Source organism: Tursiops truncatus, chromosome 9 (assembly GCF_011762595.2).
Source record: "Tursiops truncatus isolate mTurTru1 chromosome 9, mTurTru1.mat.Y, whole genome shotgun sequence".
Classification (NCBI taxonomy): domain Eukaryota; kingdom Metazoa; phylum Chordata; class Mammalia; order Artiodactyla; family Delphinidae; genus Tursiops; species Tursiops truncatus.
This window is the reverse complement of record NC_047042.1, coordinates 35,885,236-35,905,531: the sequence shown is the minus strand read 5'-3', so window position 1 is coordinate 35,905,531 and position 20,296 is coordinate 35,885,236. Positions and strand designations below refer to the sequence as shown.

The 20,296-nt window shown below is 39.4% G+C and overlaps 1 long non-coding RNA gene across 2 annotated transcripts in view; it reads right to left on the bottom strand.

The window, feature by feature from the left end:
- The window catches only part of LOC141279533 (uncharacterized), a 359,504-nt gene that overhangs the window by 121,900 nt on the left and 217,308 nt on the right, over positions 1-20,296 (bottom strand). The window contains exon 4 of one of the 2 annotated variants that reach the window (XR_012333928.1): positions 819-858. The exons of the other annotated variant lie outside the window; for it this stretch is intronic. This is a non-coding gene — a long non-coding RNA (uncharacterized lncRNA). The remainder of the gene's footprint in view (positions 1-818; positions 859-20,296) is intronic. 2 annotated transcript variants of the gene reach the window in all.

Sequence of the window (20,296 nt, the reverse complement as noted above, 5' to 3'; positions counted from 1 at the left end):
TACAAAATGATGTGAAAACTCAGATTGTAATGTTGATGAATAGCCCCTTGTGATCTGCGGCGGCTGAAAAAAGATGAGGAACCACTTCCTCATCACTTTCTCCCTGGCAAGCACTTAACACAGAGCCAGCTTTACACGTTTAACAGAAATAAATGACAAAACTAGCAGCTGTGAAGAAAATATATATCCTAAGCCTTTGAAGCCCCTACTTTTTGAAATGCTTTGTCCTTCATGCATGATGACTGATGGAATAAGAAAGCACTCTATTGCAGGGGGGGCAGGGTTTGAAGACTGTGCCTCCAACCCTCAGATCTTGAAGGTGTATTTCTTTTGCATTCCTCCAAAAACCCTATCTCTGGCATGACCTCAGCTGTGTATGCTTCCCTCCATTTCTTTGAAATGACAACACATACAGAACCCTAAAAACTTCATTCAAAGGAAAAGAAAAATCTTTCTACTTGGCCAACTGTTTAACCACCCAGGCTAAGCCTGCCTCTTTGTTCCTCCTTGTCCTCCATCAATATTACCATACCTTGAGCCCCGATGCTACACCAAGCACTCTGCTAGGTGCCCACATCATGCACCCTCTCAGGTGTCCATGCTGATATCTTAAATTCTTTTATTTAGCCCTCCTCTCTAGGGAGTAGTGACTTTGGTTTCCATGTTCTCAGAAGACTTTCTCTTCCTCGTCAAACTAAACATGCCTTATAGGATAAGATAGAGGGGACAGAGAGCAGGGCATAGTATAAAGAACTGGGAGATTGGGATTGACATATATACACTACTAAGTATAAAACAGATAACTAATGAGAACCTACCATATAGCACAGGGAACTCTACTCAATGCTCTCTGGTGACCTAAATGGTAAGGAAATACAAAAAAGAGGGGATATATGTATATGTATAGCTGATTCACTTTGCTGTACAGCAAAAACTAACACAACATTGTAAAGCAAGTATACTCAAATAAAAATTAATTTAAAATTTAAAAATAAAATGATTAAAAAAAAGAGCTTATGAGCTTCATTGAAGAAAGCCTTTTTCCCCTCCTCTTGTGGTATATAGATTAATTGCAGTTTTATCTCAGCCCCATCCTTTTGTTCCCCTCTGCCTTTTCTTAAATGGAGAAATACCAATAAATTCAGATTAGCCATAACTGAATCACGGTTTTCCTTCCTCTCATTCTTCTTGTAATTTAAACTCCACATCTGAGAGTGAGAAATGTGAGTTCCCCACTTTTCCACAGCTTCAATAACCAGACTGGAAAATGTTTTAATGGACCGCTTGAATCAGTGAATTTTAATGGGTTCCCATATCCCTCCTGAAGATTTTCACATTTAGCTCTTCCCCTTCTCTCGTGTCTTCAGCAACTCTGTCCCAACCCGAGTGGTAATGAATTAAGCCTGTGGTAGCAATACTGAAACTGCTGTTTTTTAGTTTAAATGATAGCAATGACACTGTGCTGCTAAAATTAATTTTATATTATCATTTTCACACACTTCTCTCTCATTTACCTTTGTTTTGAAATAAAATCTCCTAAAATATTTCTCTCTGTACTCCTAAACATGTGACAAGGGATCTAGAGTTAACCCTTATCTTGCCTGAAAATGCTTTCTATCCCAATAGGTACCCCATTTTAAACATGTTTTTTTTAATATATATTTAAATCTTAATCAAAGACTTTTCTAGAAAAGTCATACTCTGGGCATGTTATGTTTTTGCCAAAGTGTCCAGGCTTTGTTTTCATCATGTCAGGGATATGACTGTGAGTTTTCCTTTATCTGTGAGAGAAAGTTGACCTTTTGTGCTCGTTCTACTTCCTGGTGAGTCAGCCCTCTTTCTCTCAGGCTTGTCTCCTCACTCAGGGCCAACAACTTCTCACATTCCACTGATTCAGCACCTGCCTCTCCGTATCCAGGCTCTTCTTCAAACCCATTATACCAGCCCCATCTTTGAACCAGTGACTTCTTTGTGTGGCCAGTTACTTAACTTTTCAAAGCATCTGTTATCACATATGAAAAAATGAAAATAACATATCATTTATCATCCTACTAGAGCATACTAAATGAAAAAAAATAATAAATGAGGGTTACTAGCCATGCTAATTTTCTCCAGGAAGGAGGTAATGGTGAAATAATGAAAATTTATTTGATCTCAAAAATTCTTAGGTAGTAATTTCTCTTTTATTTTTTTCCTCCAGGAATTGGGCTTGAAATTATCCATGATCCATTTTCCTTTATGTCTTTCCAGTTCAGAATAGCAGAATGGAAAGAAGTAGAAATAAATTTTCTCCAGACTTTTCCAAGCTTACTTATGGGTTTGGGGTGGAGAGGGAAAAGCAGTAACAAGTATTGATTCATTCATTCACCAAAAACTGAGTGCCATCTTGGTGCTAAGTCATTGCTTCCATAAGGAAAGGAAATATCCCTCTGGGATATTCCCTCACTTTGTAGACGTCAGCAGTCCAAGGAGCAGAGTACATACGTTTCTACAAGCTACAGAAAAAGGATACACAAGGATCCTACATCTCTGTTCACCAATTCTAAGAGCTGAGCTAAGACTTTTTTTTTTTAATTTTAAAAGATCTTTATTAGAGTATAATTGCTTCACAATACTGTGTTAGTTTCTGTTGTACACTGAAGTGAATCAGCCATATGCATACATATGTCTCCATATACACTCCCCCTTGAGCCTCCCTTGAATCCTCCCTATCCCACCCCTCTAGGTCATCGCACAGCACTGAGCTGATCTCCCTGTGCTATGCTACTTCTTCCCACTAGCTAACTATTTTACATTCGGTAGTGTATATATGTCGATGCTACTTCGCCCCAGGTTCCCCCTCCCACCCTGTGTCCTCAAGTCCATTCTCTTTGTCTGCATCTTTATTCCTACCCTGCAACTAGGTTCATCAGGACTTTTTTTCTTTTTTTTTTGGTTCCATATATATGTATTACCATATGGTATTTGTATTTCTCTTTCTGACTTCACTCTGTATGACAGACTCTAGGTCCATCCACCTCACTACAAATAGTTCAATTTCGTTTCTTCTTATGGCTGAGTAATATTCCATTGTATATATGTGCCTCATTTTCTTTACCTATTCATTTGTCGATGGACATTTAGGTTGGTTCCATGTCCTGGCTATTGTAAACGCTGCTGCAATGAAAACTGGGGTGCATGTATCTTTTTGAATTATGGTTTTCTCAGGGTATGTGCCCAGTAGTGGGATTGCTGGGTCATATGGTAATTCTATTTTTAGTTTTTTAAGGAACTGCCATACTGTTTTCCATAGTGGTTGTATCAATTTACATTCCCACCAGAAGTGCAGGAGGGTTCCCTTTTCACCACACCCTTTCCAGCATTTATTGCTTCTAGCTTTTTTGATAATGGCCATTCTGACTGGCGTGAGGTGATTCCTCACTGTAGTTCTGATTTGAATTTCTCTAATAATTAGTGATGCTGAGCATATTTTCATGTGCCTCTTGACCATCTGTATGTCTTCCTTGGTGAAATGTCTATTTAGGTCTTCTGCCCATTCCATAAGTGGATTGTTTGATATTGAGCTCCATGAGCTGTTTGTATATTTTGGAGATTAACCCTTTGTCTGTTGTTTCATTTGCAAATAACTTCTCCTATTTTGGGGGTTGTCTTTTTGTCTTGTTTATGGTTTCCTTTGCTGTGCAAAAGCTTTTAAGTTTAATTAAGTCCCATTTTTTAGTTTTGTTTATATTTTATTTTTTTTGTTTGTTTTTGGGGTTTTTCTGTGGTATGTGGACCTCTCACCGCTGTGGCCTCTCCCGTTGCGGAGCACGGGCTCCAGACGCGCAGGCTCAGCGGCCATGTCTCATGGGCCCAGCTGCTCCGCGGCATGTAGGATCTCCCCGGACCGGGGCACGAACCCGTGTCCCCTGCATCGGCAGGCAGACTCTCAACCACTGCACCACCAGGGAAGCCCTAGTTTTGTTTTTATTTCCATTACCCTTAGGAGGTGGGAAAAAAAGATCTTGCTGTGGTTTATGTCAAAGAATGCTTTTCCTATGTTTTCTTCTGAGTTTTATAGTGTCTGGCCTTATGTTTAGGTCTTTAATCCATTTTGAGTTTATTTTTGTGTATGGTGATAGGGAGTGTTCTAATTTCATTCTTTTACATGTAGCTGTCCAGTTTTCCCAGCACCACTTATTGAAGAGACGGTCTTTTCTCCATTGTATATCCTTGCCTCCTTTGTCATAGATTAGTTGACCATAGGTGTGTGGGTTTATCCCTGGGCTTTCTATCCTGTTCCATTGACCTATACTTCTGTTTCTGTGCCAGTACCATATTGTCTTGATTACTGTAGCTTTGTAGTGTAGTCTGAAGTCTGGGAGCCTGATTCCTCCAGCTCCATTTTTCGTTCTCAAGATTGCTTTGGCTATTCAGGGTCTTTTGTGTTTCCATATGAATTGTAAACTTTTTTGTTCTAATTCTATGAAGAGTGCCATTGGTAGTTTGATAGGGACTGTACTGAATCTGTAGATTGCTTTGGGTAGTATAGTCATTTTCACAATACTGATTCTTCCAATCCAGGAACATGGTATATTTCTCCATCTGTTTATGTCATCTTTGATTTCTTTCATTAGTGTTTTATTGTTTTTTGAGTACAAGTCTTTTACCTCCTTAGGCAGGTTTATTCCTAGGCATTTCATTATTTTTGTTGCGATGGTAAATGGGACTGTTTCTTAATTTCCCTTTCTGATTCTTCATTGTTGGTGTATAGGAATGCCAAAGATTTCTGTGCATTAATTTTGCATCCTGCAACCTTACCAAATTCATTGATTAGTTCTAGTAGTTTTCTGGTGGCATCTTTAGGATTTTCTATGTATAGTATCATGTCATCTGCAAACAGTGACAGTTTTACTTCTTTCCCAATTTGTATTCCTTTTATTTTGTTTTATTCTCTGATTGCCATGGCTAGGACTTCCAAAACTATGTTGAATAAGAGTGGCGAGGGTGGACATCCTTGTCTTGTTCCTGATCTTAGTGGAAATGCTTTCAGTTTTTCACCATTGAATATGATGCTTGCTGTGGGTTTTCAATATATGGCCTTTATTATGTTGAGGCAGGTTCCCTCTATGCCCATTTTCTGGAGAGTTTTATCATAAATGGGTGTTGAATTTTGTCAAAAGCTTTTCCTGCATCTACTGAGATGATCATATGGTTTCTTATTCCTTAATTTGTTAATGTGGTGTATCACACTGATTGATTTGCGTATATTGAAGAATCCTTGCATTCCTGGGGTAAATCCCATCTGATCATGATGGATCATTCTTTTAATGTGCTGTTGGATTCTGTTTGCTAGTATTTTGTTCAGGATTTTTGCATCTATGTTCATCAGTGATATTGGTCTATAATTTTCTTCTTTTTCTGGTTTTGGTATCAGGGTGATAGTGGCTTTGTAGAACAAATTTGGAAGTGTTCCTCCTTCTGCAATTTTATGGGAGATTTTGAGAAGGATTGGCATTACTTCTCCTCTAAATGTTTGATAGAATTTGCCTGTGACACCATCGCCCTAGACTTTTGTTTGCTGGAAGATTTTTAATCACAGTTTCAATTTCATTACTTGTGATAGGTCTGTTTATATTTTCTAATTTTTCTTGGTTCAGTCTTGGAAAATTTAACCTTTCCAAGAATTTGTCCATTTCTTCCAGGTTGTCCATTTTATTGGCATATAGTTGTTTGTAGTAGTCTCTTATAATCCTTTGTATTTCTGTGGCGTCAGTTGTGATTTCTCCTTTTTCATTTCTAATTTTATTGATTTGCGTCCTCTCTCTTTTATTCTTGATGAGTCTGGCTAGTGGTTTATCAATTTTGTTTATCTTTTCAAAGAACCAGCTTTTAGTTTTATTGATCTTTGCTATTGTTTTCTTCATTTCTATTTCATTTATTTCTGCTCTGATCTTTATGATTTCTTTCCTTCTACTGACTTTGGGTTTTCTTTGTTCTTCTTTCTCTAGTTGTTTTAAGTGTGGGGTTAGATTGTTTATTGGAGATTTTTCTTATTTCTTGGGGTGAGACTGAATTGCTATAAACTTCCCTCTTAGAACTGCTTTTGCTGCATCCCTTAGGTTTTGAATCATTGTGTTTTCATTGTCATTTGTTTCTATGTATTTTTTAATTTCTTCTTTGATTTTTCAGTGATCTCTTGGTTGTTTAGTAGCGCACTGTTTAGCCTCCATGTATTTTTACAGTTTGTTTCCTGTAATTGATTTCCAATCTCATAGCATCGTGGTCAGAAAAGTTGCTTGATACAATTTCAATTTTCTTAAATTTTCCGAGGCTTGATTTGTGACCCAAGATGTGATGTATCCTGGAGAATGTTCCATGTGCACTTGAGAAGAAAGTGTATTCTGCCACTTTGGGTGGAATGTTCTATATATATATGTCAGTTAAATGTCTGGTCTATTGTGTCATTTACAGCTTATGTTCCCTTAGTTATTTTCTGTTTGGATGATCTGTCCATTGGTGTAAGTGGGGTGTTAAAGTCCTCTGCTATTATTGTGTTACTGTCTATTTCTCTTTTCATGGTTGTTAGCTTTTGCCTTATGTATTGAGTTGCTCCTATGTTGGGTGCATAAAGGTTTATAATTGTTATATCTTCTTCTTGGGATGATCCTCTGATCATTATGTAGTGTCCCTCCTTATCTCTTGTAACAGTCTTTATTTTAAAGTCTACTTTATCTGATGTGAGTATTGCTACTCCAGCTTTCTTTTGATTTCCATTTGCATGGACTATCATTTTCCATCCCTTCACTTTCACTCTGTATGTGTCCCTAGGTCTGAAGTGGGTCTCTTGTTGACAGTGTATATATGGGTCTTCTTTTTGTATCCATTCAGCCAGTCTGTGTCTTTTGGTTAGAGTATTTAATCCATTTACATTCAAGGTTATTATTATTATTATTATTATTATTATTTTGCGGTACACGAGCCACTCACTGTTGTGGCCTCTCCCGTTGCGGAGCACAGGCTCCAGATGCACAAGCTCAGCAGCCATGGCTCACGGGCACAGCCGCTCCGCCGCATGTGGGATCTTCCCGGACCGTGGCACGAACCCACGTCCCCTGCATCGGCAGGCGGACTCTCAACAACTGCACCACCAGGGAAGCCCCAAGGTTATTATTGATATGTATGTTCCTATTACCATTTTCTTAATTGTTTTGGGTTTGTTTTTGTGGGTCTTTTTCTTCTCTTGTTTTTCCCACCTAGAGAAGTTTCTTTAGCATTTGTTGTAAAGTTGGTTTGGTGGTGCTGAATTCTCTTAGTTTTTGCTTGTCTGAAAAGCTTTTGATTTCTCCATCAAATCTGAATGAGATCCTTGCTGGGTAGAGTAATCTTGGTTGTAGGTTTTTCTCTTTCATCACTTTAAGTATATCCTGCCGCTCCCTTCTGGCCTGCAGAGTTTATGCTAAAAAATCAGCTGATAACCTTATGGGGATTCCTTTGTATGTTATTTTTTGTTTTTCCTTTGCTGCTTTTAATACTCTTTCTTTGAATTTAATTTTTGTTAGTTTGATTAATATGTGTCTTGGTGTGTTTTTCCTAGTGTTTAACCTGTATGGGACTCTCTGTGCTTCCTGGACTTGGGTGACTATTTCCTTTCCCATGCTAGGGAAATTTTCCACTATAATCTCTTCAAATATTTTCTCAGACCCTTTCTTTATCTCTTCTTCTCCTGGGACCCCTATAATTTGAATGTTGGTGTGTTTAGTATTGTCCCAGAGGTCTCTGAGCTTGTCTTCAATTATTTTCATTCTTTTTCTTTATTGTGCTCCTCGGCAGTTATTTCCACCATTTTGTCTTCCAGCTCACATATTCGTTCTTCTGCCTCAGTTATTCTGTTATTGATTCCTTCTAGTGTATTTTTTTTTTTTTTTTTGCGTTACGGAGGCCTCTCACTGTTGTGGCCTCTCCCGCTGCGGAGCACAGGCTCTGGACGCGCAGGCTCAGCGGCCATGGCCCACAGGCCCAGCCGCTCCGCGGCACGTGGGATCCTCCTGGACTGGGGCACGAACCCGTGTCCCCTGCATCAGCAGGCGGACTCTCAACCACTGCGCCACCAGGGAAGCCCCTTCTAGTGTATTTTTTATTTCAGTTATTGTGTTGTTCATCTCTGTTTGTTTGTTCTTTAGTTCTTCTAGATCCTTGTTAAACATTTCTGGTAGTTTCTCAATCTGTGCCTCCATTCTATTTCTGAGATTCTGAATCATCTTTACTATCATTACTCTGAATTCTTTTTCAGGTAGATTGCCTATTTCCTCTTCATTTATTTGGTCTTGTAAATTTTTACCTTGCTCCTTCATCTGTGACATATTTTTTTTGCGGTCTCCTTTTTTTTTGTTTTGTTTTTATGACTGGGGATAGTGTTCCTCTTTTACTGGTTGTTTGGCATGAGGCTTCCAACACTGGATTTTGTAGGCTGTTGGGTAGAGCTGGGTCTTGGTACTGAGATGAGGACCTCCGTGAGACCTCACTCCAATGAATATTCGCTGTGGTCTGAGGTTCTCTGTTAGTCCAGTGGTTTGTACTTGGAGCTCCCACTGCAGGAGCTTTGGCCCAACCCCTGGCTCATGAACCAAGATCCCACAAGCCATGTGGGGTGGCAAAAAAAAAAAAAAGAGAACAATAACAAAGTAAAAAGAAAAAAAATTAGACTAGGAAACTGACAGATACGTTAGAAAGAATATAAAAATAAAAATATAGATGAGGGGCTTCCCTGGTGGCGCAGTGGTTGGGAGTCCGCCTGCCGATGCAGGGAACAGGGTTCGTGCCCCGGTCCGGGAAGATCCCACATGCCACAGAGCAGCTGGGCCCGTGGGCCACAGCTGCTGAGACTGCGTGTCTGGAGCCTTGCTCCACAACAGGAGAGTCTGCAACAGTGAGAGGCCCGCGTACCTCAAAAAAAAATATATATATATATAGAGAGAGAGAGAGAGAGATGAATCAACCACCGGAAGTTATAACCATACCACAATAGTAAAGTAGAGGAGGAGGAAAAAGAAAACAAAAGGGGGGGTGGTGGTGAAGGCCTTGGCTGTGGAGGGCGGGGCCTAAGCAAGGGCGAGGTTTGGGCAGTGGGTGGGGCCAACGCTTAGGACCCACAGGGCTAGAAAAGGCCCTGAGGGCTGTGGGGGTGGGGTTTAGGCTCAAGGAACAGAAGGGGCCCAGGCGTGCCCTCCACCCCTCATCTCAGAGAGCAGGGGACCTCCCCTGGGACCCCAGCAAGCTTCCTGCGCTCGAGTGGGTGAGGCAAACACCCTCTGCTCCTCTCCTGCTCCCCTCGCAGGGCCCCTCCCACCTGCCTCTCCTGTTCTCCCCTCCGCCTCCTTCCTAAGCCCCCAGGACCAATGCGGCCAGGGGAAGGGAAGAGCCTTGGAGGGCAGGGGACTGGCCTGTGAGTTCAGCAGGCTCCTCAGGCCGAGTGGGTAGGGCAGATGCCCTCCACTCCTCTCCTGCTCCTCCTGGAGGGCCCCTCCTGCCTTCCTCTCCTGATTTCCTGGGCCTCAGGGGCACCCATCCTGTCTGGCCTCAACTTCTCCTCCCTCTTCAGTCCCCCCACGTCCTACCAGTTCACTTGGGGGTTCCTCCCTTCTCCTTGGGTGTCAGGGTCCCCCACCAGCGGGCAGGCACTCTAGTTGTTGGGAGACACTAACTCGGAGTCTTCCCACACCACCATCTTGACTCCACCCCTAAACCTTTTTATGAACAGTGGTAGGACATAATAAGACTATAACTCCAATAGGCGAAAGCAGTGCTTTCAGTTTCTCTTCTCTTTAGGTGTATTTTTAATAAAATCTGCCTTCAAATTAGGTTTCAGCATCAATGCTGATAATTTTTCATGCTTCTTACTTCCCTCTAGTCTAGAATTACCTCATTTTTTTCCCCTTTTCTTTTCATGGCTGCAAAATCCTTGAATGAAACACACTATGTATCATGTTTTTATAGGAACACATGTGTCTCTACTCTACCAACCTTTTTCTTTTTAAAAGAAACAGTTTTTAGAATTAAAGTTTTCATATGTCCCAATTAGAAGGTCTCATTACAATCCCAACAGAAGAATGGCAGCATACAAATCATTAGATGAGATCATTATTTTCACCTGGAATCCTCCATCCCTCAGAAATGACTTTGCCCCCTAGTAAGCACCATTTCATTTTTAAACCGAGTGTATTATCCAGCATTTAATACTGTATGTAACATGATTACAATTCATTTAACCTATGAATCATGATATTTATTCCTTACCTGTATTTATATCTCTTCTAAAGCTTGGCTTCATTATACAATGAAATTAATGGAATATACTTGCAAATTTTTACGGTTGCAAAATACAATACTATTTTAAAAATATAAATAATTAACTCTTAGGAAGGTGGGATGGTTTCATAGGAGAAGTGCTGGCTAGAGTTAGGAGACCTGGATTCTAGTCCTAGTTTTGCCACTCACCAGCTGTTTGAACTCAGACAAACCATTTAATTTCATTTAAATTCAGTTCTTTATTATAAAGACATAAGGCTGGATCCTTTCAGTGCTAAAATTCTAAAATGAAGAGATAGGCACCTATCCCTTTCCAAGTCAAAGTGACCAACTATCTAAATACATTAACCGATTAAACTTTTATGAGAGAGTTAAAGAAACACTTTGCATTTTAAATAATATTTCTGTTAAAGTTGGAAAAATCTGTGAAAACAAAGTGGCTCATAATCTCACTGCTTAGCTAACTACTTGTAAAGAAATACATGTGCAGAGGATAAAAAGAAATCCAGACATTGGAAGAATGAATAAAATGAAAAATGGAAAATATTCACCTCCATCCTTAACAGTCACCAATTCCACTTCCTCAGTGGGAAACATTATTAACATTTGGCCGTTACTCCTTTGAAAATCATGGGACACTAGGAAATAGATGTGCTGCTTAAGTATTTCCTAATATGGGCAGATCCCACCATGAAACTGCATGCATATCATATTTTTAAAGGGGAAATCATCATTTTAGAGAACATTCTGAAACATTAGAGACTGGTTAAAGAGCATTTGCTAAAATGTTTTCAAATGCCTATGTATGACTGCAAATATTTTTTCCTGTCCTATATATAGACAGTAAGGACAAAGGTCCATTTTGAAACAGGTCAGTTAGTCCAAATGAAATAAGATATGATTCTGTTTTCTTCAGTAGGGTAATTATTTTCCCCAAAGTTTAAATGAAACATATAAAGAGCAACCCAAAGCCATAACAAGTTTACTGGGGTTTCAACACACCACCACTAATCGTACAGACAGTTTTCTGGGAAAGGTCTCAAGTGTTCTCTGAAAAGACAGTAAGGTTTCTGAAAGCCCCACAGGAGGACCTGCATGGTAACAATAGAACCATCTGTTCTGGAAAACTGACTCCGAAATGAGTTACACTCAAGGCGAGATGATCAAGCACTCTATATTTATGGAGAGCCCAACACGTATGTCACAGCTGTTTGGAACAAGTTTATAGGGCTCCTGGAGGTTACATTTGCAATTCACGGTGGCAAGATGAGCTCAATATTTGACTTAAAGGAAATTAGATTCATCAATATTTAGCAACTGCAGGATTCACATTCTCACAGCAAAAAGTAAGTGAAATCTCCCTTCACGTAAGGGAGCAAAGACACTACCATGAGTCATTTCTTCACTCAAACCAACGTCAGTACTCAAGTATAATAACTGTATTAGAAAAATCATCTTCATATACAAAGAAAAATTCTGCTTGTATGTATTAAAGACCACTAATAAAAAGAAGCCTTTACCAAGAATCAGTTCACCACTATATTCATAAACATATGGCAGTACATCGTCATAAGATTGTAAACCCTAAGGCTAGGTATCCAGGGTTTAAATCCCAGTTCTGAACCTCATTTGCTGTGCTAGGCTGGGCAAGTCCTTAGCCTGTCTGTCCCTTAATCTCTTCATCTGAAAAATGGGATGACAAGAGTAGCTGGCTCACTGGGTTGTTGTTTAGATTAAATATGTTAATACATCTAAAACACATGCCTGGCACAGAGTAAGTGCTATATAATACCAGCTATTATTTTTATTCTTATACAATGGGTCTATATCAAGAGCATGGAAAAAGTTCAAATAAAAATAACAAAAATGTTTTTAAGCTGAAGAACAATTTATTCAAAAACAGTGTCACTGTTGAGTATTAAAACACACACACAAAAATTTAAGAGTTAAAAAGATCTGTATTCGGCAATTAGATCCTAAAAGAATGTGCAAGATATTTTAAAACATTGTGTAAAGGCTTATATTTGTGAGCTTAAAAATCCTCCATTTATGAATCCATTTTTGCATAGAAACCGTATGCATGCAAATAGAAAGACTTACACTAGAAAGGAAATTGTTGAATCAATTTTAAAATTTACAGCTCTTCCTGGGAATTCCTTAATGAAAAGGCACAAGAAGATAATTAGAAAGGACCAAACAGATGTTGGTTTCCCCTGAAATTTGCCAAACTTTTACAACATCGTTATGATATATTTGCATTTGGGTCCCCATAGTTTAAAAGTAAGCGGGACATTTGGATCTAGAAGAGAGCAGAGATGATTAAAGGGTTGGAAAGCCAGGCTTACAAGGAAGGGATCATGGAAATGATGTTGGTTGGCCAGAAGGAGGAGAAGGCTGCGGGTGACTTAACTGCAGTTTTGGTGTGTATCATACGCCTTATAAAGAGGCTAGAGAACAGATGTTTTTCCCCAATGAAAATGGAACAAGATGGAGTGGGAGCACTTGGGCTGTGACTCGAGATAAAGCCTTTTAAAGAGTTAAATTTTTTTTGGAAAAGAGCTATTGAGCAGCTAAACCTTCGTTCACCCCACCAATATTTATTCAATTCACCCTGTGTCTTAGATACTGTATTAAGTGCTAGGGATCCACTGATAGATAATAATTCACATGTAGACATAGAAATAGATAGACTGAGTGGGATCTTCTCTTTGTTCCATAATTGTCCTTGCAGTAGAGTTGACCTATGCCCGCTAGAGTGTAAAAACCGAGACAGCTGAGTGGGGAAGGTAGCAGTGGTGTGCTCTGTGTCGTCTCACATTGTACAGAAATGCATGAGTTTTCTGAGAACACCATAGAAGGCACCTAGGTGGGCTTCTTGGGTTGATACCCTATTCAAGAGGACTGCCCTGAGGGTAAGGGGAACCAGCAACATATCCTGTGGGCTGTACCACAGGAGCTGGGAGAGCACTGGGGTGCAAAGGAAAGCAGAGTGGATCTTTCAGCTCAGGGAATTACTCAGTGGGCAGGCTCCCCTTGTAGGCCCACCTACCCTACCCAAGAACTGATCTAGGAGCCACCCCTAAATGCCTGCCTCCCAAAGGCCCCAACACTAGTCTTGGATTAGCCAGAGAAGCAACAGGAACCAAGAGACAAAAATGGACACAGAGGTCAGTGAAGTGATATCATGGATAAAATGTTTAAGTACTACTGTCGTATGAAGCAGTTATCTATCAATCAGGAAGCTATTAATGTATATACCCCTAAGCTTCTCCTTGCTAATAAATGTTCTTAAAGCTCTATAAGATTTGGATTATTTTTTCCTCCATCTGTGTCAGCTATAAAAATTAAATTATAGTTCATATAGCTTTGGTGTTAAGTGTATTTGTTGTATTCTAATGCTTGAAACTTGAAAATCAAACTACTTGATTTACTATTACTCAAAATATCTAAGTAAACAAAGTACTGTATTTTCTTTCACAGCAGTTCTCACACTCTGACCAACATGCACTTTTTCTAGTGGTTATAGTGGAGGCTGTGTTGTGTTATCCAGTCCCCCTACTAAGCGCAAAGGTTTGTATTTCCCCAGTTACTTGCACTTTGGCTCAAAGCTCAGTCCTCTGTGGGAATTTCCCTGTGTTGGAGGGAGCCACTAAAGCCACGCCTCCTCACAGGGTACACCAGCATCCAGCAGCTGATTGATACAGTGGGGTGGGTGGTGGAAGACCTGGCCCCTTCGGCCTCAATTCAAGATCTCTCTGAAGGGCCACCAGCTCCACAGCTCCCTATGAGATTGGCTGAGGCCTTGGCTGAAGCTGAATCTCACCTCAGCTCTCTGGTTTCCTGTACTCGCTGGCACTCTGATTCCCAGAGCACATTCCCATAAACACCTTTCATGCAAATCTCTGTCTCAGAGTCTGTGTTCTGGGGAATCTGACCTAAGACAAATGAATATATATGTAAGAGGTAAGCAACAAATTAATGATCCATGAAAGAATAATAATTTTGGTTATTAAAAATTAATATTATAAAATTTCTAAAATGCAACCTCATCTCCATCTTCGCCTCAATTCCATTAATGTTAGAATTAATTATTTGATCTAAATTAGGAGGGTAGCAGAGAATCAATTTACTTACCAACAAAAAATCTTCTGCTGCCCTCTACCACTAGCTCCCAACTAGGGGAAAATGCAGTCCAGTTACCATTAGACTGAATAGTATCACAAACTAACAAATACATGAGCTGTGCCACCACCATCTCCTCCTTCTATCCCAGTATTTCCCCAGCTGTCTCTAGAAAGCAAGTGATGATTCATCAGACCAGAAGTGGAAAGGCCTTGACCACTAACTTACGAAAGATACCTGAAAAAAGTTATCCCTTTTCTTATGCAACAAGATGTAGAAATTCTTGTAATAAGCACATTTTATTTAATTTGAAAAAATTCCCTTGAAACTATTTCATCTGTTTTATTATACAGCCAACTGATATTACTGAAAAAACGTGATTCTGGTATACCGTTTTGGCTTGGATAACTGTAAAAAAGTTTTCTGAAATGGCATCCAAGCACATTTTTCCCTTGTAAATATCACTGGTGAGGGAACATTCTAAAGTATAATTTGGAGCTGGCTGGATATATTTTTAGAAAACTTAATTAAGGGGGGGTTTAGGTTGGATTCCCCCCAAAAGCAGACTCTGAGACAATGATTTGGGTCCACAGAGTTTATTTGGGTAGTGATCTTAGGAAGTCCTGGTAGGAGAGTGGGAAAGGAAGGAATCCAGTAGAGGATATATTAATGAACAGGTTACTACTCTAGGTAATAGAGTTCAACCCCCCTGTGTAGAACATACCTAGAACTGTACCATCTAAGATATGAGGAAGCTGGAGTATTTAGCTACCAGCTCCTGTCACTGGTTGATTAAGGACTGCTTCCAGGGGTGTTCACTACGCAGATCTTCCAGCCTTCCCCATGCGTGTATGGACCAAGCTTGCTCCTTCAGCCAGAGAAAGCTCTCAGGCAGAAAGTTGCAAGGTTTTGCATTAAGGAGCTGTCTAACTAGATGGGCATTGAGGGAATAAGAGTGGGATATCCACAGCATCTGCTAAAGGTGTTATGCAATACCTTGCCAGAAAGCCTTTGAAAATAAATAGGCCACTGACAAGACTATTTAAAGTCCATTCCTTTTGGGAAATGGCAGACATGACTGTCAGATTAATTGTAACTCTAAGATTCCAGGCTTCTAGAAATACTTAAATGCCACTGATAAGTAAAAGCAAGCTATTATTTGGTCACAAAGAAACAATTTTACCAAAGAATACATTCAGCATTGAATTTTTATAAAAGGTGTATTGTTAAGAATTCATGTTGTTAAAATGTCCATACAATCCAAAACCATCTACAGATTCAATCCAATCCCTTTCAAAATTCCAATGACCTTTTTTACAGAAATTTTTAAAAACCCTAAAATTCATTTGGAACCACAAAAGACCTTGAATAGCCAAAGCAATCTTGAGAAAGAAGAACAAAGAAGGTATCATACTTCCTGATTTCAAACTATACTTCAAAGCTACAGTAATCAAAACAGTATAGTACTGGCATAAAAACACACACACAGACCAGTGGAACAAGAATAAAGAGCCCAGAAATAAATCTATGCATATACAGTCAACTAATATTTGACAAGAGGGCCAAGAGTACTCACTGGAGAAAAGATAGTCTTGTCAATAAATGGTGCTGGGAAAATTGGATATTCACATACAAAATAATGAAATTAGACCTCTATCTTATACCACTCACAAAAATTAACTAGAAATGGATTAAAGACTTAAATGTAACATGTGAAACCATAAGACTCCTAGAAGAAAACAGCAAAGGCTTCTTAACATTGATCTTGGCAATGAGCTTTTAAGTAAGACATCTAAAGCACAAGCAACAAAAGCAAAAATAATGTGGAACTACATCAAACGAATAATCTGCACAGAAAAATAAATTATCAGAAAAATTAAGACACAACCCATGGAATGGGAGAAAATATTTGCAAACCACATATCTGATAAGGGGTTAACATCCAAATTATATAAAGAACTCACACAACTCAATAGCAAAAAACAAATCTAATTTAAAACTGGGCAAAGGAGCTGAATAGCCTTTTTTTCCAAAGAAAATATTCAAATGGATAACAGTACATGAAAATGTGCTCAGCATCACTAATCATCAAGGAGATGCAAATCAAAATCATAATAAGATCTTACCTCCTATGTGCTAAAATGGCTACTATCAAAAAGACAAGAGATAACAAATGCCAGTGAGGATGTGGGAAAAGGGGAAGCCTGTACACTATTGGTGGGAATGTAAATTGGGGCAGCCACTGTGGAAAACAGTAAGAAGGTTCCTCAAGAAATTAAAAATAGAACTGCCATATATGATCCAGAAATTTGGGGTATATATCTGAAGGAAATGAAATCACTGTCTCAAGTACTGCCATGTTCATTTGCAGCAGTATTTACAATAGCCAAGACATGGAAACAACCTAAGTGTCCATCAACAGATGAATGGGTAAGGAAAACGTGATACACACACACACATATACACACAACTGGAATGTTTTTCAGCCATTAAAAAGAAACAAATCCTGCTATTTGTGATAACATGGATGAAACTTGAGGACATTATGCTAAGTGTAATAAGTTAGACATAGAAACACAAATACTGTATGATCCTTCTCAAAAACAACAAACTCAGAGAAACAGAGAACAGCTTGGTGATTGCCAGAGGCAGGGCATGGGGAGTGGGGGAAGTGGATAAGAGTGCTCAAAAGGCACAAACTTTCAGTTATAAGATAAGTTTTGGGGATGTAATGAATGACATGGTGACTATGGTTAACAATACTGTACTGTATTCAAAAGTTGCTAAGAGAGTAGATCTTATATAGAATGGATAAACAACAGGGTCCTACTGTGTAATACAGAGAACTATATTCAGTATCCTATGACAAGCCATAATGGAAAAGAATATTATAAAAGAATGTATATATATGTATAACTGAATCGCTTTGTTGTACAACAGTAACACAACATTGTAAATCAACTATACTTCAATTAAAAACAAGAGAGTAGATCTTAAAAGTTCTCATCACAAGAAAAATGTTTTACCTATGTGAGGTGATAGATGGTAACTAACCTTATTGAGTAATCATTTCGAAATCTATACATATATCAAAACATGTTGTACGCCTTAAACTTATATAATGTTATAGGTCAGTTATAGCTCAATAAAGCTGGAAAAAAGTATGTTGTAAATTATGAATATTCACCAAAAAATGTGTACACAAAATTTAAGATAGAAAATGTTTGTTTCTTAACATGTTAATTATGAATATTCACCAAAAATGTGTACTCAAAATTTAAGATAGGCAATGCTTATTTCTAACATGCTATGATAAAACAAGCTGGGGGGCTAGTCCACGGATGATCTAATACATTTATTTAGAAGCTTAATATAACTGTGAATTTATTTTTCCATTGTTTTTATAATTCAGTCTCAGATATCAGTCTCAGTAATGCAGCTAGGATTCTCTTCGTGATATGGAGACACTGTTCTTTTCCTGTCTCAAGTGTAAAGGTGCAAATTTACCTAAATTTGTAATTGACAGCATCAACTTGACCACAAGGAGGCCATATGCTGTTCTTAACTCTCTGTGGCCCCATCGTCTCAAAATCAAATTCGATACAGAAGGCAAGAGACTGAGAATCCTGGAATGAGCCAGGGTGAAGCAGGAAGCCTGTGACTGGCACACACTTGCCCAGCACCCAAGTCACCAGCAGGCCAAATGCCGCCTCAGGAGAGGATCTCTGTGCTGTCAGATGGCCACCCCCCAGTTAACTCAGGAAACGGGTCTGTTGAGCCAATAATATGTCAGCATCACTGTTTGTAAAGCACTTCTACTTAGATGGTGTCTAGCAGTTTACAAAGTCCTTTTACACACACTGACTCATTTCATCCTTTAGATATGCAGAGTGTGAATGACTATATCCATTTTACTGGAGTGGAAACCATGACTTAAAAGAGATTAAATAGGGCTTCCCTGGTGGCGCAGTGGTTGAGAGTCCGCCTGCCGATGCAGGGGACACGGGTTCATGCCCCGGTCTGGGAAGATCCCACATGCCGCGGAGCGGCTGGGCCCGTGAGCCATGGCCGCTGAGCCTGCGCGTCAGGAGCCTGTGCTCCGCAACAGGAGAGGCCACACCAGTGAGAGGCCCGCGTACCGCAAAAAAAAAAAAAAAAAAAAAAAAAGAGAGATTAAATAATTTCCTCCTTGGGAACCAAATAGTAAGTGACAGAGCTAGTTCACAAACTTTATTTCAAATAATAAAGATCAGGTCAAGGGGAAATAACAGAGAGGAGATAATAGGAGACTTAAAGGAGGACAAGCATGTAACCCACTAGGATCTTACAGCAAATCTCTGAATCAGAAATTTGGATAATCATATCTTCATGACTATAGAAGTAGAGCAAGAAAAAAAAGCTACATGAAATTTGAGGTGGCAAGGGTGTGATATAAAAACAGATATCTGTGAAGTCCCTCATTGGAAGGGCTGAAAGGAAGGAAAAAATGTCAAGACAGACTCCACTTCCTGCTTGAATTTCTTCAGTGGCATCATGTTGCTTACATTAGGTTGACGCAAACCACTCAGCATGGTTCTCAAGACCTCTTAGACTGGCCTGCTCCTCGGGAGCCATATCAAACCATCACACTGCCTCAGTGCTCCTTTTCCCAGCCCTCCAGCAGTGTTCCAGGTGCCCTATTTATTTATCATCCCAAACACACATTTTCACTCGTTCTATTTCTTCTGCATAGAATATCCTTCATGTCTTTTCTCCACACCACCACCTACTCACCTTTACAAATTCAATGCAAAAGTCACTTTGCTTGATGAGGTACCTCCTCACACTGGTCAGAATGGCCATCATTAAAGACCCTACAAATAACAAATGCTGGAGACGGTGTGGAGAAAAGGGAACCCTCCTACACTGTTGGTAGAAATATGAGTTGGTGCAGCCACTGTGGAAAACAGTATGGAGTTTCCTTAGAAAACTAAAAATAAAATTACCACATGATCTAGCAATCCCACTCCTGGGCGTATATCCAGACAGAACTATAATTTAAAAAGATACACGCACCCCCTATGTTCATAGCAGCACTATTCACAATAGCCAAGACATGGAAACAACCTAAATGTCCATTGACAGATGAATGGATATAGAAGATGTGGTACATACATACAATGGAATACTACTCAGCCATAAAAAAGAATGAAATTGTGCCATTTGCAGCAACATGGATACAACTAGAGATTATCATATTAGGTGAAGTAAGTCAGAGAAAGACAAATACGATATGCTATCACTTGTATGTGGAATCTAAAATATGACACAAATGAACCTATCTATGAAACAGAAACAGACTCACAGACATAGAGAATAGACTTGTGGTTGCCAAGGGGGAGGGGAGGTAGGGGAGAGGTGGACTGGGAGTTTGGGGTTGGTAGATGCAAACTATTACATGTAGAATTGATAAACAACAAAGTCCTACTGTATAGCAAAGAGAACTATATTCAATATCCTGAGATAAACCATAATGGAAAAGAATATAAATAAGTATGCTAACACATATATATGGAATCTAAAAACAAAAAGAAAGGTCATGAAGAACCTAGGGGCAGGACAGGAATAAAGATGCAGATGCAGACGTAGAGAATGGATTTGAGGACACAGGGAGGAGGAAGGGTAAGCTGGGACGAAGTAAGAGAGTGGCATGGACTTATATACACTACCAAATGTAGAACAGATAGCTAGTGGGAAGCAGCTGCATAGCACAAGGAGATCAACTCAGTGCTTTGTGACCACCTAGAGGGGTGGGATAGGGAGGGTAGGAGGGAGACGCAAGAGGGAGGAGATATGGGGATATATGTATATGTATAGCTGATTCACTTTGTTATACAGCAGAAACTAA